We start from the raw sequence: 21,531 nt of genomic DNA, 5'->3' as shown, positions 1-21,531 counted from the left end.
GGCATTTGCTAAATAGATGGTGTGTGTGCAACAATATACTGAAAGGTCAATTATATTGTGCAGCTTATCTCACCACCTGTAGTTATTTAGGTGAAAGCTCCAAAATGCTTGCCTAATATGTCTGTTTATCCAAAAGGAAGTAAAAAGGGAGAGCTAGAAAGATAGCATTGCATCACATTACATGGCAATGCAATGCACAGTTGCTGAAGTTGAACCAAAATGAGCTTGTAATCTGGCTTCTGCAACTTTGAACATGAAAAATCCAATGAGGAGAAGAAAAGCAAAGCCAAAGAGTCCATCCCAAAATCCGACAAACAAGCAAAATGAACAAAAAACATTGAATTCAATTCTTTCTGATTTTAGAAACTGCATTAAAGAAGGGGTGCACCGGTCCTGGAGATACTGCAATACCAGGTCAATGCGTGGAGTGGACAGAGCAAGCTCTTTTTCCATCTCCCTGTTCTAAAAATCCATTTAATATATGGTCCCCAGATAGGGGACGTATCAGATATTAAACTGATAAGAACAGATACTACACTTGATCTTAGCCAAAAGGCCGAGAAGCGATAACCAGAATTGGTTTCAAACTACGGAGCCACCCAAGGATCCTGAAAAGTCCATTTGTGGAGATGAGCTCCTGGACTCCCGTTAAGAAGACATGTTGTCAACCTCTAGATCCCTTACATGCCTGCACTTTTCGGCTTGCTGCTGCTGCAATCCACGCGTTTTAGATCTGCATAACTCCACCTCTTTAAACACAGCACCTTCACCCCCTGCTGTTCCCACCCGCCTCAACACCGTTGGAAGGGAGGAGAACCAATTAAGGCGGGGGGTGGGGTGGAACGAGCAGCTGTCTACCCTTAGCAGGAGGGCTCCTGATTACATACCTCTCCTGCTGCTGCTGCTGCTGGCTGTCCAGCAGCAGACTGAAGGTGGCTGCTGCTGTGCACAGGTATATAAAGGCTCAGAGCCTATTATGACACGCGCAGCCAGCGTTCCATTGCCACATTCCATCTACTGCAGGCAGGATACCTGGCTGGCTGAATGTCGCTGAGAAGCTCACAGAGACCGCCATAAGCAACAGTTTAAGAGAATGCCACAGAATAATCAACCAAACTTTTTGGGTTGGGTTCTCTTTTATAGTCTGCAGGCATTAAGTGAAAGAAGTCAGTGTTCCAGCAGAAGGAGACAACGTTTCAGAAAAGGCATTGTAGCAAACCAAAAAAGAAATTTTAAGCGCAGCAGAGTAACCAGCGCACATACCTGTTAGCTCAGGTGAGTTTAAAAGGCTGCTGTTGATAACAAGGGCATTTGCTAAATAGATGGTGTGTGTGCAACAATATACTGAAAGGTCAATTATATTGTGCAGCTTATCTCACCACCTGTAGTTATTTAGGTGAAAGCTCCAAAATGCTTGCCTAATATGTCTGTTTATCCAAAAGGAAGTAAAAAGGGAGAGCTAGAAAGATAGCATTGCATCACATTACATGGCAATGCAATGCACAGTTGCTGAAGTTGAACCAAAATGAGCTTGTAATCTGGCTTCTGCAACTTTGAACATGAAAAATCCAATGAGGAGAAGAAAAGCAAAGCCAAAGAGTCCATCCCAAAATCCGACAAACAAGCAAAATGAACAAAAAACATTGAATTCAATTCTTTCTGATTTTAGAAACTGCATTAAAGAAGGGGTGCACCGGTCCTGGAGATACTGCAATACCAGGTCAATGCGTGGAGTGGACAGAGCAAGCTCTTTTTCCATCTCCCTGTTCTAAAAATCCATTTAATATATGGTCCCCAGATAGGGGACGTATCAGATATTAAACTGATAAGAACAGATACTACACTTGATCTTAGCCAAAAGGCCGAGAAGCGATAACCAGAATTGGTTTCAAACTACGGAGCCACCCAAGGATCCTGAAAAGTCCATTTGTGGAGATGAGCTCCTGGACTCCCGTTAAGAAGACATGTTGTCAACCTCTAGATCCCTTACATGCCTGCACTTTTCGGCTTGCTGCTGCTGCAATCCACGCGTTTTAGATCTGCATAACTCCACCTCTTTAAACACAGCACCTTCACCCCTTGCTGTTCCCACCCGCCTCAACACCGTTGGAAGGGAGGAGAACCAATTAAGGCGGGGGGTGGGGTGGAACGAGCAGCTGTCTACCCTTAGCAGGAGGGCTCCTGATTACATACCTCTCCTGCTGCTGCTGGCTGTCCAGCAGCAGACTGAAGGTGGCTGCTGCTGTGCACAGGTATATAAAGGCTCAGAGCCTATTATGACACGCGCAGCCAGCGTTCCATTGCCACATTCCATCTACTGCAGGCAGGATACCTGGCTGGCTGAATGTCGCTGAGAAGCTCACAGAGACCGCCATAAGCAACAGTTTAACAGAATGCCACAGACTAATCAACCAAACTTTTTGGGTTGGGTTCTCTTTTATAGTCTGCAGGCATTAAATGAAAGAAGTCAGTGTTCCAGCAGAAGGAGACAACGTTTCAGAAAAGGCATTGTAGCAAACCAAAAAAGAAATTTTAAGCGCAGCAGAGTAACCAGCGCACATACCTGTTAGCTCAGGTGAGTTTAAAAGGCTGCTGTTGATAACAAGGGCATTTGCTAAATAGATGGTGTGTGTGCAACAATATACTGAAAGGTCAATTATATTGTGCAGCTTATCTCACCACCTGTAGTTATTTAGGTGAAAGCTCCAAAATGCTTGCCTAATATGTCTGTTTATCCAAAAGGAAGTAAAAAGGGAGAGCTAGAAAGATAGCATTGCATCACATTACATGGCAATGCAATGCACAGTTGCTGAAGTTGAACCAAAATGAGCTTGTAATCTGGCTTCTGCAACTTTGAACATGAAAAATCCAATGAGGAGAAGAAAAGCAAAGCCAAAGAGTCCATCCCAAAATCCGACAAACAAGCAAAATGAACAAAAAACATTGAATTCAATTCTTTCTGATTTTAGAAACTGCATTAAAGAAGGGGTGCACAGGTCCTGGAGATACTGCAATACCAGGTCAATGCGTGGAGTGGACAGAGCAAGCTCTTTTTCCATCTCCCTGTTCTAAAAATCCATTTAATATATGGTCCCCAGATAGGGGACGTATCAGATATTAAACTGATAAGAACAGATACTACACTTGATCTTAGCCAAAAGGCCGAGAAGCGATAACCAGAATTGGTTTCAAACTACGGAGCCACCCAAGGATCCTGAAAAGTCCATTTGTGGAGATGAGCTCCTGGACTCCCGTTAAGAAGACATGTTGTCAACCTCTAGATCCCTTACATGCCTGCACTTTTCGGCTTGCTGCTGCTGCAATCCACGCGTTTTAGATCTGCATAACTCCACCTCTTTAAACACAGCACCTTCACCCCCTGCTGTTCCCACCCGCCTCAACACCGTTGGAAGGGAGGAGAACCAATTAAGGCGGGGGGTGGGGTGGAACAAGCAGCTGTCTACCCTTAGCAGGAGGGCTCCTGATTACATACCTCTCCTGCTGCTGCTGCTGCTGGCTGTCCAGCAGCAGACTGAAGGTGGCTGCTGCTGTGCACAGGTATATAAAGGCTCAGAGCCTATTATGACACGCGCAGCCAGCGTTCCATTGCCACATTCCATCTACTGCAGGCAGGATACCTGGCTGGCTGAATGTCGCTGAGAAGCTCACAGAGACCGCCATAAGCAACAGTTTAACAGAATGCCACAGACTAATCAACCAAACTTTTTGGGTTGGGTTCTCTTTTATAGTCTGCAGGCATTAAATGAAAGAAGTCAGTGTTCCAGCAGAAGGAGACAACGTTTCAGAAAAGGCATTGTAGCAAACCAAAAAAGAAATTTTAAGCGCAGCAGAGTAACCAGCGCACATACCTGTTAGCTCAGGTGAGTTTAAAAGGCTGCTGTTGATAACAAGGGCATTTGCTAAATAGATGGTGTGTGTGCAACAATATACTGAAAGGTCAATTATATTGTGCAGCTTATCTCACCACCTGTAGTTATTTAGGTGAAAGCTCCAAAATGCTTGCCTAATATGTCTGTTTATCCAAAAGGAAGTAAAAAGGGAGAGCTAGAAAGATAGCATTGCATCACATTACATGGCAATGCAATGCACAGTTGCTGAAGTTGAACCAAAATGAGCTTGTAATCTGGCTTCTGCAACTTTGAACATGAAAAATCCAATGAGGAGAAGAAAAGCAAAGCCAAAGAGTCCATCCCAAAATCCGACAAACAAGCAAAATGAACAAAAAACATTGAATTCAATTCTTTCTGATTTTAGAAACTGCATTAAAGAAGGGGTGCACCGGTCCTGGAGATACTGCAATACCAGGTCAATGCGTGGAGTGGACAGAGCAAGCTCTTTTTCCATCTCCCTGTTCTAAAAATCCATTTAATATATGGTCCCCAGATAGGGGACCTATCAGATATTAAACTGATAAGAACAGATACTACACTTGATCTTAGCCAAAAGGCCGAGAAGCGATAACCAGAATTGGTTTCAAACTACGGAGCCACCCAAGGATCCTGAAAAGTCCATTTGTGGAGATGAGCTCCTGGACTCCCGTTAAGAAGACATGTTGTCAACCTCTACATCCCTTACATGCCTGCACTTTTCGGCTTGCTGCTGCTGCAATCCACGCGTTTTAGATCTGCATAACTCCACCTCTTTAAACACAACACCTTCACCCCCTGCTGTTCCCACCCGCCTCAACACCGTTGGAAGGGAGGAGAACCAATTAAGGCGGGGGGTGGGGTGGAACGAGCAGCTGTCTACCCTTAGCAGGAGGGCTCCTGATTACATACCTCTCCTGCTGCTGCTGCTGCTGGCTGTCCAGCAGCAGACTGAAGGTGGCTGCTGCTGTGCACAGGTATATAAAGGCTCAGAGCCTATTATGACACGCGCAGCCAGCGTTCCATTGCCACATTCCATCTACTGCAGGCAGGATACCTGGCTGGCTGAATGTCGCTGAGAAGCTCACAGAGACCGCCATAAGCAACAGTTTAACAGAATGCCACAGACTAATCAACCAAACTTTTTGGGTTGGGTTCTCTTTTATAGTCTGCAGGCATTAAATGAAAGAAGTCAGTGTTCCAGCAGAAGGAGACAACGTTTCAGAAAAGGCATTGTAGCAAACCAAAAAAGAAATTTTAAGCGCAGCAGAGTAACCAGCGCACATACCTGTTAGCTCAGGTGAGTTTAAAAGGCTGCTGTTGATAACAAGGGCATTTGCTAAATAGATGGTGTGTGTGCAACAATATACTGAAAGGTCAATTATATTGTGCAGCTTATCTCACCACCTGTAGTTATTTAGGTGAAAGCTCCAAAATGCTTGCCTAATATGTCTGTTTATCCAAAAGGAAGTAAAAAGGGAGAGCTAGAAAGATAGCATTGCATCACATTACATGGCAATGCAATGCACAGTTGCTGAAGTTGAACCAAAATGAGCTTGTAATCTGGCTTCTGCAACTTTGAACATGAAAAATCCAATGAGGAGAAGAAAAGCAAAGCCAAAGAGTCCATCCCAAAATCCGACAAACAAGCAAAATGAACAAAAAACATTGAATTCAATTCTTTCTGATTTTAGAAACTGCATTAAAGAAGGGGTGCACCGGTCCTGGAGATACTGCAATACCAGGTCAATGCGTGGAGTGGACAGAGCAAGCTCTTTTTCCATCTCCCTGTTCTAAAAATCCATTTAATATATGGTCCCCAGATAGGGGACGTATCAGATATTAAACTGATAAGAACAGATTTTTTTTTTTTTTTTTTTTTTTCCAAATCAGATAGGCCGGAGCATAAGCTCAATCAAATCGACTTACAAAATCCTTTCATTGACACTTAGCCTTTCATCACACTTGGTATATAATCAAAAATAAAACCAAACCTTATCATCAGGTACATTATACACTACTAATTAAATTTTACCAAAAACCTCCACTTTTTAAACTTCCAGATCCCTTCAGCATCTATAATACTTCCACGTTCCTGATCCCAGAGGTATATTACATACATACGTGACAGAATCAATCTCAAACATTCATTAACTGACATTTTCTTCCTTTTAAAAACTAACAAATTCCTCGCATCCCACAAACTTTCAATTACACACACCACCAACAACCATAAAATCCTATCCTTAATTCTACTACATGCACCCATCCCAAACATAGCAAGTTTCCAATTTACATACTTTACACCCACCAATTCCTTGCAAAGTCCCCCTATACCCTTCCATACATCATATGCAAAATCACAATCCCATACCATATGTCTAACATGCTCTCTCAAACCACATCCATCCCTCGGGCATACCTCAGATTTAACTAAATCCCTCTTCTTTTGCACATCTCTAACAGGCAAAATGTCATGCAATATCATCCAAGCGATATCTCTCTGTCTGTTAGTCAAACCATCTATACTTAATTTTCTCCACATCTCGGTTACTTCCTCCCCTCTCAACCCATTGATATTACATACCACCTCACGCTCACGCACCATCCTAATGACTTTCTTCTTTTGCCTAAAATCACTCATGTTAACGGACAACAAATCATACTTCCTTACAAATTTCTCAACACAACCATACCATACAGGACACTTAAAAGCAACAGGCACTCTAGCATCCCTTTTGACCCACTTTAAGCCATAAAGCATCCATCCAGCCGAATACTTCATCATATAAGCACACTTATTACTTTTCCCTAGAACCACCACCACCATTTTCACGTAACTAATCCCTAAAAAGAAATCAATATTTGGAAAATCCAAACCACCATTTACACATAACTTATAGACATATTCCCGTTTCAATTTCTCCATGCGACTTCCCCAAAGAAAATTAAAGATGAATTTCTCAGTTTTCCTAATTTTCTTAAAAGCAGCAGGATATACATTCGCAACAAACAACAAAATAGGCAAAATAACCGCCTTAATAATCAGAACTTTCCCAGTCAGAGTTAATTCTCTCATTCGCCAAAAATTCAACTTGCGCACCACTCTCACCCCACAATGTTCCCAACTCTCATTTCCTTTCAAATCATCATTAAACTTAATCCCAAGCACCTTTATTGCACCATCCTCACACCTCACACCATCCATCCGTACATTCCTCTCACCAAAACATTTAAAGGAACTCTTAGTCCAATTGACCTTAAAAGCTGAGACACTACAAAACAAACTTAATATCAACCTTGCCCTACTCATCGCAGCCATATTCCCACTCACAATCACTACATCATCCATGTAACCTAGAATTCTCACATCCTTTCCATTACTCCCAGGAATCATCACACCTCTCATAACCTTATCCTTCCTAACCATACACATCAACACTTCAATCACACTAATAAACAAAAAAGGGGACATAGGGCACCCCTGACGCACTCCTGATTTAATTCTCACTTTCTCACTCAACCACCCATTCACCAAAAATTCACTTGAAACATTACAATACAAACTCCTAACACAGTTTACAAAATTCCTGGAATAACCCATCTTAGACAAAACCTTAAACATAAAGCTATGTGACACACGGTCAAAAGCTTTTTCAAAATCAACCGAAAACAACAAACATTTCTGCTTACGACTCATACAATCCCCAATCACATCACGCAACAACACCAAATTTTCAGTCATACTTCTCCCAGGCACTGCACACACTTGATCTTCATCCACCACACCGCCAATCACTTCCCGCATCAGGCTAGCCAACAATTTACTAAACACCTTATAGTCTGCATTCAAAAGGGTGATTGGCCTCCAATTCCCCAAATCCTTTTTATCACCTTTCTTATGAACCAAAACCACCACCCCATCTCTCATAGATTCACTCAACATATTCTCCGTGAACATATACTGGCACACCTCCAATAAGTCATTTCCCATCGTGTCCCATTCCTTAACATATAACTCCACGGGCAGTCCATCCTTCCCAGGTGTTTTATTCTTACTCGCAGACATCACCACTTTTTTAACTTCATCCAACACAATTACATCATCCAATATTTCACGTTCATCCTCACCCAAACAACCTTCTAAACACCCCAAAGCATCAGTCAACATCCTATCATCAACCCATTTTTCCCCATACAACTCCTTATAAAACAACACCACCTCCTGCATCACATCCTTCCCACTCACACACACCCCATCGCCATTCACCACCTCATCCATATCTACTTTCTTCCCAAAAACTTTTTTGAAAAAAAACCTTGTGCATTTCTCATTTTTCTCCAAATGTTCAATCTTAGAACGGTAAATAATTTCTTTCCCTTTACCCTCAATATATTTCTTAATCTCTTCTTTCACTTGACACATCAAAACATCCACATCCACTCCAATCATCCTTAACTTCCTCAGCCACTCCAGTCTAGAGCTTAAATCATTAAATTTTGCTCTATTCATTGCTGCTTTCCTCCTGCCCCTTTTTCTAAAGAAAAAAACAATCTCACTCTTCATCCAGTCCCACCACTCAAGCACATTCCTGTAATCACTTTTTTTATCCCTCCACCTAACATACATTCGCCTAAAATCACGCATGATCCTATTATCTTCCAGCAAACGCACATTAAGTTTCCACACGCCACCACCATATACAAAGGAAATCTTACCTTCTAGACGTGCCCTCAAACACACATGGTCAGAGAAGGGAACATCTTCCTGCTGGAAATTCCTACAAATAACATTTTGTGAAGAAAAGAAGATACGGTCTATTCTAGACTCTATGCCTCCCCTGTCGGCCTTATAGGTCGCAGGAGGTGGATTACCTAAAAAAACTTCCGCAGCATCCTGTAAGGAAAAATCCGCCACAAGACTCTTGAGTCTTTTACCTGTAACATCCATCTTATCCCCCTCCGTCACACAATTGAAATCTCCAACAAAAATTATTGGCATTTTGCCAGATAAAAAAAAACATAATTTCTCAAAAATTTCCAGCCTCTCCCCTTTATCTATTGGTGCATACATATTTACCACCCTAACCCTCCACCCCCTACAATTTAACTCACATATTACACACCTCCCCGCCTCCACCACCATGTAACTTTCTATCTTAACACTATAACCCTTCACCAAAACACCTACCCCACAATTTTTATTACATACAGAACCAGACCACACACTTTGACCTAAAGGCCATGCATTTTCACTTAAGGGATCGGAGATCCCACACTCCTGCACACAGTATACGTCCGCATCCAAGTTGCTCAAGTAGTCCAAAATTGCCACTCTTCTCGACTCAGATTTAATCAGCCGAACATTTAGCGACAAGATGCTGAGAGCAACTTGGGCACCCATCTATTAATTTGATGTGGCAGGTCACGACAACATGCCCACCTGTACATCATCCTAACCCTTCTGGGGGTAGGACGCTGGACGTGCAGATATCGTAGTTTGTGCCTTCCCCCAAAAAAGACACATCTTGGGGATCGGATGCAGTAGGGTACACCCGGGCTGGACTCACACTGCAGTCACTTAAAGGGGAAAAGGATGGTTCAGTTTTCTTCTTTTTCTTCACTGAAGCGCCTCCATCTTCATCTGAACTATAATCCCGCCGCTGGGGGTCAAAGTCCCCCTGACATCCCTCCTCCTCAAGGTCAGAAACGACATCGCTCCAGGCCACATGCGGTGTTCTGGTCAGATCAGACTCCTCTTCCCCCTGCAATGTAACCATCATGTCTGGAATTTCAGCCTCCAGATCCTCCACCGGGGCCACTTCCATGCCTATGCGATCATCAGTTATCGTCTCAGACTCACTGACATCTGAAGCCACAGACGCGGCCCTCTGCACCGGTGGCTCAGGTGCCAGCTCCATATTTCCTCTTACATTCACACGAACCAGTTCTGGAAAAGCAACCCGAGCCTCCTCCTCATCCAGGAAAGCCAGAGTAGATATCGGAGCAGTCGGAGTTGGAGCAGTCGGAGTTGTAGCTGTGGGTGCAGGAGATTAATTTCTTCTCCTTCCCCTTCCCGCTGCCCCCGCATATGAACCAGGATGGAATATACAGTCTCTGAAGGCATGCCCCTTCTCTCCGCAGAGGTTACAGACTATTTCATTTTTGCAATTATTGGAAGAATGACCCACCTCATTGCACTTCCTGCAAATAATCTGTCTGATGTCGCATGCTTCCTGAGTATGGCCATACCTCCTACAATGACGACAAAACCTGGGCGCATTGGGGAAGAACAGGTAACCCCGCTCACTCCCAATGGAAAAATTTGATGGAGGATAATGTATACCCCCTGGTTCATCAGGACTTTCCCGGAACTTGACCATGAAACGATATTTACCGGTCCATAGTTCCTCCTCATTCATGACTTTTACTGCCACCTTGGTAATATAGCAGTGCCTATTTAGAAAGGCATAAATCAAAGCCAAGTCCACATGTGGGTTGTACATGAAAACAGTCAGAGGTACCTCTTTGGAGCAATACAAGATGACAAAAGTCAGCCCATCCAAATATTGATTGTCCAGATTCTTTTTCAAACAATCATAGAAATTGTTGCAAACAGCCATAGAAGTAAATACAAGATTATACTTGCTTTTGAATTGCTGGAGGCACAAGATTTCTTCCTTCTTCACTTCAAGGAGTCCAAACAAAATCTCCTTCACCACGAAGCTGAGGGTAAAGATTCCTTCTTTGCCTTCTTCCACATCAATCTGGATTCCAAACTTCACTCGAGCCTCACCGGGCCCAGCGTATCGAATGCGTCCCATTATCGCTAGTCGTGTCTACTGGCCAACTCCTTATAGCAGCAAGTGGCTTAAGCCATAAAATGGCGATGCTACAGGGCCAAGAGTTAACGCACAGACAGCCAAATGACTAGACCCATTACAGATCTGAGCCAAAAGGCCGAGAAGCGATAACCAGAATTGGTTTCAAACTACGGAGCCACCCAAGGATCCTGAAAAGTCCATTTGTGGAGATGAGCTCCTGGACTCCCGTTAAGAAGACATGTTGTCAACCTCTAGATCCCTTACATGCCTGCACTTTTCGGCTTGCTGCTGCTGCAATCCACGCGTTTTAGATCTGCATAACTCCACCTCTTTAAACACAGCACCTTCACCCCCTGCTGTTCCCACCCGCCTCAACACCGTTGGAAGGGAGGAGAACCAATTAAGGCGGGGGGTGGGGTGGAACGAGCAGCTGTCTACCCTTAGCAGGAGGGCTCCTGATTACATACCTCTCCTGCTGCTGCTGCTGCTGGCTGTCCAGCAGCAGACTGAAGGTGGCTGCTGCTGTGCACAGGTATATAAAGGCTCAGAGCCTATTATGACACGCGCAGCCAGCGTTCCATTGCCACATTCCATCTACTGCAGGCAGGATACCTGGCTGGCTGAATGTCGCTGAGAAGCTCACAGAGACCGCCATAAGCAACAGTTTAACAGAATGCCACAGACTAATCAACCAAACTTTTTGGGTTGGGTTCTCTTTTATAGTCTGCAGGCATTAAATGAAAGAAGTCAGTGTTCCAGCAGAAGGAGACAACGTTTCAGAAAAGGCATTGTAGCAAACCAAAAAAGAAATTTTAAGCGCAGCAGAGTAACCAGCGCACATACCTGTTAGCTCAGGTGAGTTTAAAAGGCTGCTGTTGATAACAAGGGCATTTGCTAAATAGATGGTGTGTGTGCAACAATATACTGAAAGGTCAATTATATTGTGCAGCTTATCTCACCACCTGTAGTTATTTAGGTGAAAGCTCCAAAATGCTTGCCTAATATGTCTGTTTATCCAAAAGGAAGTAAAAAGGGAGAGCTAGAAAGATAGCATTGCATCACATTACATGGCAATGCAATGCACAGTTGCTGAAGTTGAACCAAAATGAGCTTGTAATCTGGCTTCTGCAACTTTGAACATGAAAAATCCAATGAGGAGAAGAAAAGCAAAGCCAAAGAGTCCATCCCAAAATCCGACAAACAAGCAAAATGAACAAAAAACATTGAATTCAATTCTTTCTGATTTTAGAAACTGCATTAAAGAAGGGGTGCACCGGTCCTGGAGATACTGCAATACCAGGTCAATGCGTGGAGTGGACAGAGCAAGCTCTTTTTCCATCTCCCTGTTCTAAAAATCCATTTAATATATGGTCCCCAGATAGGGGACGTATCAGATATTAAACTGATAAGAACAGATACTACACTTGATCTTAGCCAAAAGGCCAAGAAGCGATAACCAGAATTGGTTTCAAACTACGGAGCCACCCAAGGATCCTGAAAAGTCCATTTGTGGAGATGAGCTCCTGGACTCCCGTTAAGAAGACATGTTGTCAACCTCTACATCCCTTACATGCCTGCACTTTTCGGCTTGCTGCTGCTGCAATCCACGCGTTTTAGATCTGCATAACTCCACCTCTTTAAACACAGCACCTTCACCCCCTGCTGTTCCCGCCCGCCTCAACACCGTTGGAAGGGAGGAGAACCAATTAAGGCGGGGGTGGGGTGGAACGAGCAGCTGTCTACCCTTAGCAGGAGGGCTCCTGATTACATACCTCTCCTGCTGCTGCTGCTGCTGGCTGTCCAGAAGCAGACTGAAGGTGGCTGCTGCTGTGCACAGGTATATAAAGGCTCAGAGCCTATTATGACACGCGCAGCCAGCGTTCCATTGCCACATTCCATCTACTGCAGGCAGGATACCTGGCTGGCTGAATGTCGCTGAGAAGCTCACAGAGACCGCCATAAGCAACAGTTTAACAGAATGCCACAGACTAATCAACCAAACTTTTTGGGTTGGGTTCTCTTTTATAGTCTGCAGGCATTAAATGAAAGAAGTCAGTGTTCCAGCAGAAGGAGACAACGTTTCAGAAAAGGCATTGTAGCAAACCAAAAAAGAAATTTTAAGCGCAGCAGAGTAACCAGCGCACATACCTGTTAGCTCAGGTGAGTTTAAAAGGCTGCTGTTGATAACAAGGGCATTTGCTAAATAGATGGTGTGTGTGCAACAATATACTGAAAGGTCAATTATATTGTGCAGCTTATCTCACCACCTGTAGTTATTTAGGTGAAAGCTCCAAAATGCTTGCCTAATATGTCTGTTTATCCAAAAGGAAGTAAAAAGGGAGAGCTAGAAAGATAGCATTGCATCACATTACATGGCAATGCAATGCACAGTTGCTGAAGTTGAACCAAAATGAGCTTGTAATCTGGCTTCTGCAACTTTGAACATGAAAAATCCAATGAGGAGAAGAAAAGCAAAGCCAAAGAGTCCATCCCAAAATCCGACAAACAAGCAAAATGAACAAAAAACATTGAATTCAATTCTTTCTGATTTTAGAAACTGCATTAAAGAAGGGGTGCACCGGTCCTGGAGATACTGCAATACCAGGTCAATGCGTGGAGTGGACAGAGCAAGCTCTTTTTCCATCTCCCTGTTCTAAAAATCCATTTAATATATGGTCCCCAGATAGGGGACGTATCAGATATTAAACTGATAAGAACAGATACTACACTTGATCTTAGCCAAAAGGCCGAGAAGCGATAACCAGAATTGGTTTCAAACTACGGAGCCACCCAAGGATCCTGAAAAGTCCATTTGTGGAGATGAGCTCCTGGACTCCCGTTAAGAAGACATGTTGTCAACCTCTACATCCCTTACATGCCTGCACTTTTCGGCTTGCTGCTGCTGCAATCCACGCGTTTTAGATCTGCATAACTCCACCTCTTTAAACACAACACCTTCACCCCCTGCTGTTCCCACCCGCCTCAACACCGTTGGAAGGGAGGAGAACCAATTAAGGCGGGGGGTGGGGTGGAACGAGCAGCTGTCTACCCTTAGCAGGAGGGCTCCTGATTACATACCTCTCCTGCTGCTGCTGCTGGCTGTCCAGCAGCAGACTGAAGGTGGCTGCTGCTGTGCACAGGTATATAAAGGCTCAGAGCCTATTATGACACGCGCAGCCAGCGTTCCATTGCCACATTCCATCTACTGCAGGCAGGATACCTGGCTGGCTGAATGTCGCTGAGAAGCTCACAGAGACCGCCATAAGCAACAGTTTAACAGAATGCCACAGACTAATCAACTAAACTTTTTGGGTTGGGTTCTCTTTTATAGTCTGCAGGCATTAAATGAAAGAAGTCAGTGTTCCAGCAGAGGGAGACAACGTTTCAGAAAAGGCATTGTAGCAAACCAAAAAAGAAATTTTAAGCGCAGCAGAGTAACCAGCGCACATACCTGTTAGCTCAGGTGAGTTTAAAAGGCTGCTGTTGATAACAAGGGCATTTGCTAAATAGATGGTGTGTGTGCAACAATATACTGAAAGGTCAATTATATTGTGCAGCTTATCTCACCACCTGTAGTTATTTAGGTGAAAGCTCCAAAATGCTTGCCTAATATGTCTGTTTATCCAAAAGGAAGTAAAAAGGGAGAGCTAGAAAGATAGCATTGCATCACATTACATGGCAATGCAATGCACAGTTGCTGAAGTTGAACCAAAATGAGCTTGTAATCTGGCTTCTGCAACTTTGAACATGAAAAATCCAATGAGGAGAAGAAAAGCAAAGCCAAAGAGTCCATCCCAAAATCCGACAAACAAGCAAAATGAACAAAAAACATTGAATTCAATTCTTTCTGATTTTAGAAACTGCATTAAAGAAGGGGTGCACCGGTCCTGGAGATACTGCAATACCAGTTCAATGCGTGGAGTGGACAGAGCAAGCTCTTTTTCCATCTCCCTGTTCTAAAAATCCATTTAATATATGGTCCCCAGATAGGGGACGTATCAGATATTAAACTGATAAGAACAGATTTTTTTTTTAATTTGGCTATCCCCTGCAGAGGGATAAAACCGTTTATTAAAACTTTAACAAATTACAAGCATAATTACACAAATACCAAACGTTAAAAGACAAATGAAATTTACAAAACAAAAAAATACAAAGATTTTAAATAATTAGGTTCCATTGGTCAACAAGCCATTTTTTGGAAATATGTACATTCTTCTTTTTGTCAATTAAATAATAAGTATACATTTCACATAAACATAAACTTAAAACATCATTCACTGATAAAACATCTTGTTTAAAAATAGCAATGTTGCGCGCTTTCCAGAGAGATGACTTGGCGCAGTTCACTGTCTTCCAAGCCATTGTGTACTGGTCCATTGTGGGGCATTCCATAAGTCCGTATAGCACAGTTTTATATGTAAAGTCCTTGAGGTCTGCCACCCTTTCCAGTAGGGGGAGCAGTCTTCTCCAGAAATCCTTTGCAAAATTACATGTCCATAATAGATGTTCCACCGTTTCCTCGTCTTGGCATCCGGCTCTTGGGCAGATGGCAGACCTCACAAATCCTCTTCTGTATTGGAATGCCCGGCAAGGAAGACAGCGGTGCATGCAACTCCAAGCCAGATCTCTCTGTTCATTAAAAAGATAAAAAACGTTAATCATTTTCCAGATAGACATAGATTTGTCATCATCATATCTGTCAACATTACATATTTCCTCACTTTTACGTATTTCTTTAATTAGTTTCTTACTATTTCTTAATTCCTCTATTTTTTTAGTCCCTAAATTAAAATCGGACACTATTTTCCTTAAAATCTCATAATGCGTCGACAAATTAAAAGCATGGGGCACAGATATATTAACTTCATACCATCCAAACTTTCTCATAAAAAATCCTGTATTAAAACGCATAAAAAAGGACCAATAGTGATTCTTAAAAAGGGCATTAAAACAGTAAACGAACAGATGGATTAAAAGAAACCTATTAAAATCTGGAAAATCTTTACCACCTTTTACTTTTGATTTCATCACGATTTCTCTTTTCAGCTTTTCCATTTTTGAGTTCCAAAAGAAGGTAAAACAGGTTTTGGTTATCTTTTTTAAAACATTAACAGGCGGGGGGAAAACCATGCTAAGATACAATAAAAGAGGTAAAATCACCATCTTTAAAACCAATACTTTACCCTCCATTGTAAGTCTCCTCATGTTCCACATACATATTTTCGTATTTACTTTCTGTGTAACTGTTTCCCAACTATTATAACCATCATTATTTTCAGTGAATGATATACCTAAAATGGAAATGGATTCGGAGACATTAATTGGTACATCACGTAAAATCATCCCCCCAACACTTAAAATGTTACACTTATTAAAATTGATTTTAAAACCAGAAGCTAGACAAAAGGATTGCACTTGATGGAGAGTGGCCGTAAGTGATGGTGCATCTGTACACAAGACCGCCACGTCATCCATGTAGCCTACAACCTTGGCCTCCAAACCACCGCTTCCAGGCAGAGGGACACCGCATATCTGTTTATTTTGGCGTATTGCACATAACATTGGTTCCAGTGCACAGATAAGCAGTAGGGGGGACAGAGGGCATCCCTGTTTCACCCCTGACCGTAAAAATACCTCTTGTGTCTTAAAATCATTCACTAAAATCTTACTTGTACAATCCTTGTAAAATGCTTTAAGCGATAGTAAAAACCCTTCTGGTATGCCCATTTTCTCTAAAACTTTAAAAAGATAAAAGTGTGAGACACGGTCAAATGCTTTTTCAAAATCAATAGATAAAATCGCCATTTTCCCCTTTCTGTCTTTCACATCCTCAATACAGTCTTTCACTAAATTCAGATTGTCCCATATACTGCGCCCTGGCACCCCACACACTTGATTAGAATGAATAACTTTGCTGATGACTTCTTTTAGACGATTTGCACAAATTTTAGCCATTATTTTATAGTCACAAATTAAAAGTGTTATTGGTCTCCAGTTTTCTAATTTTGATTTATCGCCTTTTTTGTATAGGAGGGAGACTTCACCTTTCTTCCAGGAATTTAATAAAACCTTATTATTAAAAACCTCAGTAAACAAATAAAACAAATCATCTTTTAAAATATCATAAAAACATACATAAAATTCTATTGGGATGCCATCAGGACCAGGGACCTTTCCAGTTTTAAAACTTTTAATAGTTTTTAACACTTCTTGTTCCGTTAAAACTTGGGATAAAAACTCTTGGGATGCGGGATCTAAAACAGCTGTTAGTCCTTGCAGCGAATCATCCATTAATTTATTATCTATATTTTTTCCATTAAAAAGATTAGAAAAAAAAACCTCAACTTTACCCAGCATATTTTTTAGATTATTCTCACCATCTATATGGTCAATTATCACTTTTTCTTTTTTATTTTTCCTAAAAAAATATCTGGAACACTTTTCATTTTCTTCTATATGTTGTACTCTAGAACGAAAAATTATCTCTTTTCCTTTTTGTTCTAGCCATTTTGAAATCTCTTCTTTTAAGTTTGAAATATCAACTTGTACATCTATCCCATTGTCTCTGAGCTTAAATAATGTTTGTAGGCGGGTATTTAAAATTCTATATTCTTCATATTTTTCTTTGGCTCTACATATACTCTTTTTAATAAAAAAGTCTTTTATTTTTACTTTCATTCTATCCCACCATACACTCATAGTCTCATTTGTTTTTTTCCCTTTTCTACATTTCCTATAAAACTCAATAAAATCTGATAAAATCTGCGGGTCGGTTAAAAGGGATACGTTCATTTTCCAGCTTTTCTTACCACATTTTTTGTTGTCATTTACTTTTATGGTAAAGGATAAAAGTTTATGGTCTGAAAATATATTAGTTAAAACTTCACATTTGGCAGGTATTGTTTTATCTGAACCAAAAATAAAATCAATCCTAGAGCTACAATTAGCATTGCTCCAAGTGAAACCGGCGTCCTCTGTGCTGTCACTATGACACTCTTTATATATGTCTATCAATTTAGCATCTTTGACTATATCATGTAGCATACCTGAGGTTTTATCGTAGTTCCTGCTTACAGAGCTGGAGCGCCGGTTTTCACCTTTTAAAACACAATTAAAATCCCCTGCTAAGATAAAAGGTTCAGAGTTATTAATAAATAATGGTAAAAGATCAAGCATTTCGGCTCTTTCATTTTTCTCTGGGGATCCATAAAAATTTAAAAACTGCCATCTAATACCATCAATAAAAGCTTTCACTAATAAAATACGACCTGGTAAAATTACCTGAATAAAATCAATTAAAACGTTCCCTTTAAAAAGTATGGCTACACCCGCTGATCCTGCAGCATTCGATCCGGACCAGACAGATGGCCCACACTTCCACTCATCTTTATATTTTTGATATGACATTTCATGTGGGATATTACATTCTTGCAGAAAAAATACAGATGCAGTAAAACACGTAAAAAAATTAAAAAGAGCAGTTCTTCTCGTGTTAGATTTTATGCCTCTCACGTTAAGGGAAATACCTTTGAGTTCAGCCATCATTAGAAAATGTAGAAATTTTAATTAGGTAACTAAGAGCAACGGATTTACCTGTCCGATGAACCTGATCAGACCACTGGGCTTGCGCCTCCCTCCTCATCTGATAGTATCGTCACGAGAGTCTCCGTGGAGGAGGAAAGATTACCACATTTATATAAACCCGACGCTACACTGGCATAGCTCGGAGGGCTGGCTGGCAGAACCCGCTGGGTCTCCATTGGCTGGCCATGCAGTTCCTCATCAGGTGGGTCCCCGAGGGGTTCCGCCGCCCCTGTTTGACCTGTAGAAGGTCGTCCTATAGGAGGAGGTTGCGCACAAGGCAGAGCCTCTGACTCTTCAGAGGCAGCAAGATCCCGGTCCCCACCTGTAGCAGCGGAGACCGAAACCCCTGAGGGTCCAGCGTCCACGTCCCCTTCTGGAGAAGTGTCCATCTGTTCACCTCCTGCTGCCTCCTCCGAACCACCCTTTTTCTTTTTCTTAGGACCCACCTTTATCCACTCAGCGCCCTCAGCACTAGGAGACCCAGACTGGGCATGGGCTTCTGTGTTGGCCTTTTGCCGGTCCCTTTTGACCTTACCAGTAGTGCCCTTCTGCTCCTTCTCAGCCCTCCTTTTGGACTCCCGCAGGTCCTGCAGCCAGGTTTTGGGATTTGGTATTTTACCTGTCATAGACTCTGGAGACACTTCACTATTTGGTACTCCCTTATTGTCTCCAGAGGCTCCAGGTTGTTGTTCCTCCTCCTGAGGGGTGGTCTGATCTTTTGGTCCTTGGTCGGACGTCTTGGACTTCCCCTTTTGCTCATCTTCCCGAAATCTGTGAGGGCAAGAAAAATAAAAGTGACCTGGAGTCTGGCAAAAACTGCATTTCTTTTCCTTAGGGCATTCTTTTGTCTCATGTTCTTCACTAGCACAATTTCTACATGATACATGACAGTTTTCTTTTGAATGACCATAGCGCCCACAATTTCTGCAATATACTGGCATCCCAGAAAAGAAGAAATCCCCATTTGTTTGCCCAATTTTGAAACGGGCAGGGGGGAGCCGTATACCACCTGGTGTATTTGGATCTCTTGTACACTTCACAAGGAATTTCCACTTAGATGTCCATATGTTATATTCGTTTAATATCTTCCCAATACATTTAACACTTTTAAAATAAATTGCTAGAAATGACATTACTTCTGGAGCAGAAACAAAGGGCGAAAATATTTTTACAATAACCAGTCTTACCTCATCCAGGACGTGCTCAACAATTTGTATCCCTTTCAAAACAGGACTATTTTCAACTTTTTTTAACTTTTCTAGTACATCTCTAAAAATACCTTCTCCGGTGAATGTGATGTCATAGTCACCTCTTCTGGGATAATCCTGGATGGAGAGAATTTCATTCCTTTGTACGCCAAGAAGGTTCCTGAGCACGTCCTGGACTACATACCCTAATTTCCTCATATCCGAGCCACCCGCCGTGAAGTGAACTCGGATAGAGTTTTTTAGCCTCGCATAAAGAGGCACGAGGTTAGGGTCAACCTCCATGGAAAAACGCAACAAGGTTGCAAATTGCAGCCGCTTGCAATCTGCGCTCCCAGTGTTCTTGCAGCGAAAAACACCTGGAAGCTGGGGGATCGCAACTCGTTACCCTGGGACTAAGCCCTCTCCCTAATAGCAGCAAGCAGGTTAAGTCCACCAAAGTGGACGATCCTGCCAGGCCAAGGAGAGGGGTACCCGAGTGCCCTTCAACCACAATCTCCTGCAATAAAGCACTTGATCGTAGCCAAAAGGCCGAGAAGCGATAACCAGAATTGGTTTCAAACTACGGAGCCACCCAAGGATCCTGAAAAGTCCATTTGTGGAGATGAGCTCCTGGACTCCCGTTAAGAAGACATGTTGTCAACCTCTAGATCCCTTACATGCCTGCACTTTTCGGCTTGCTGCTGCTGCAATCCACGCGTTTTAGATCTGCATAACTCCACCTCTTTAAACACAGCACCTTCACCCCCTGCTGTTCCCACCCGCCTCAACACCGTTGGAAGGGAGGAGAACCAATTAAGGCGGGGGGTGGGGTGGAACGAGCAGCTGTCTACCCTTAGCAGGAGGGCTCCTGATTACATACCTCTCCTGCTGCTGCTGCTGCTGGCTGTCCAGCAGCAGACTGAAGGTGGCTGCTGCTGTGCACAGGTATATAAAGGCTCAGAGCCTATTATGACACGCGCAGCCAGCGTTCCATTGCCACATTCCATCTACTGCAGGCAGGATACCTGGCTGGCTGAATGTCGCTGAGAAGCTCACAGAGACCGCCATAAGCAACAGTTTAACAGAATGCCACAGACTAATCAACCAAACTTTTTGGGTTGGGTTCTCTTTTATAGTCTGCAGGCATTAAATGAAAGAAGTCAGTGTTCCAGCAGAAGGAGACAACGTTTCAGAAAAGGCATTGTAGCAAACCAAAAAAGAAATTTTAAGCGCAGCAGAGTAACCAGCGCACATACCTGTTAGCTCAGGTGAGTTTAAAAGGCTGCTGTTGATAACAAGGGCATTTGCTAAATAGATGGTGTGTGTGCAACAATATACTGAAAGGTCAATTATATTGTGCAGCTTATCTCACCACCTGTAGTTATTTAGGTGAAAGCTCCAAAATGCTTGCCTAATATGTCTGTTTATCCAAAAGGAAGTAAAAAGGGAGAGCTAGAAAGATAGCATTGCATCACATTACATGGCAATGCAATGCACAGTTGCTGAAGTTGAACCAAAATGAGCTTGTAATCTGGCTTCTGCAACTTTGAACATGAAAAATCCAATGAGGAGAAGAAAAGCAAAGCCAAAGAGTCCATCCCAAAATCCGACAAACAAGCAAAATGAACAAAAAACATTGAATTCAATTCTTTCTGATTTTAGAAACTGCATTAAAGAAGGGGTGCACCGGTCCTGGAGATACTGCAATACCAGGTCAATGCGTGGAGTGGACAGAGCAAGCTCTTTTTCCATCTCCCTGTTCTAAAAATCCATTTAATATATGGTCCCCAGATAGGGGACGTATCAGATATTAAACTGATAAGAACAGATACTACACTTGATCTTAGCCAAAAGGCCGAGAAGCGATAACCAGAATTGGTTTCAAACTACGGAGCCACCCAAGGATCCTGAAAAGTCCATTTGTGGAGATGAGCTCCTGGACTCCCGTTAAGAAGACATGTTGTCAACCTCTAGATCCCTTACATGCCTGCACTTTTCGGCTTGCTGCTGCTGCAATCCACGCGTTTTAGATCTGCATAACTCCAC

At 42.5% G+C, this 21,531-nt stretch overlaps 9 non-coding genes across 9 annotated transcripts; all 9 read right to left on the bottom strand.

Moving 5' to 3' along the window:
• Positions 1-377: 377 nt before the first annotated feature.
• Positions 378-568, bottom strand: LOC141201935 (U2 spliceosomal RNA). Its single transcript, XR_012273224.1, has one exon. It is a non-coding gene; the product is annotated as a U2 spliceosomal RNA (small nuclear RNA).
• A 1,115-nt stretch (positions 569-1,683) lies between these two features.
• On the bottom strand, positions 1,684-1,874 carry LOC141201934 (U2 spliceosomal RNA). The gene has a single exon (XR_012273223.1). It is a non-coding gene; the product is annotated as a U2 spliceosomal RNA (small nuclear RNA).
• Positions 1,875-2,983: 1,109 nt separating this feature from the next.
• On the bottom strand, positions 2,984-3,174 carry LOC141202290 (U2 spliceosomal RNA). Its single transcript, XR_012273568.1, has one exon. It is a non-coding gene; the product is annotated as a U2 spliceosomal RNA (small nuclear RNA).
• Positions 3,175-4,289: 1,115 nt separating this feature from the next.
• Positions 4,290-4,480, bottom strand: LOC141202238 (U2 spliceosomal RNA). The gene has a single exon (XR_012273518.1). It is a non-coding gene; the product is annotated as a U2 spliceosomal RNA (small nuclear RNA).
• A 1,115-nt stretch (positions 4,481-5,595) lies between these two features.
• LOC141202586 (U2 spliceosomal RNA) lies at positions 5,596-5,782 on the bottom strand. Its single transcript, XR_012273828.1, has one exon. It is a non-coding gene; the product is annotated as a U2 spliceosomal RNA (small nuclear RNA).
• Positions 5,783-11,974: 6,192 nt separating this feature from the next.
• Positions 11,975-12,165, bottom strand: LOC141202181 (U2 spliceosomal RNA). The gene has a single exon (XR_012273463.1). It is a non-coding gene; the product is annotated as a U2 spliceosomal RNA (small nuclear RNA).
• Positions 12,166-13,279: 1,114 nt separating this feature from the next.
• LOC141201933 (U2 spliceosomal RNA) lies at positions 13,280-13,470 on the bottom strand. Its single transcript, XR_012273222.1, has one exon. It is a non-coding gene; the product is annotated as a U2 spliceosomal RNA (small nuclear RNA).
• Positions 13,471-14,582: 1,112 nt separating this feature from the next.
• On the bottom strand, positions 14,583-14,771 carry LOC141202608 (U2 spliceosomal RNA). The gene has a single exon (XR_012273842.1). It is a non-coding gene; the product is annotated as a U2 spliceosomal RNA (small nuclear RNA).
• A 6,390-nt stretch (positions 14,772-21,161) lies between these two features.
• On the bottom strand, positions 21,162-21,352 carry LOC141201932 (U2 spliceosomal RNA). Its single transcript, XR_012273221.1, has one exon. It is a non-coding gene; the product is annotated as a U2 spliceosomal RNA (small nuclear RNA).
• Between the last annotated feature and the right edge of the window lie 179 nt (positions 21,353-21,531).

Source organism: Phyllobates terribilis, unplaced genomic scaffold (assembly GCF_046119375.1).
Source record: "Phyllobates terribilis strain yellow unplaced genomic scaffold, ASM4611937v1 Scaffold_123__1_contigs__length_5148117, whole genome shotgun sequence".
Taxonomy (NCBI): Eukaryota; Metazoa; Chordata; class Amphibia; order Anura; family Dendrobatidae; genus Phyllobates; species Phyllobates terribilis.
Note: the sequence above shows the minus strand (reverse complement) of the source record. Positions and strands in the feature narration are given on the sequence as shown.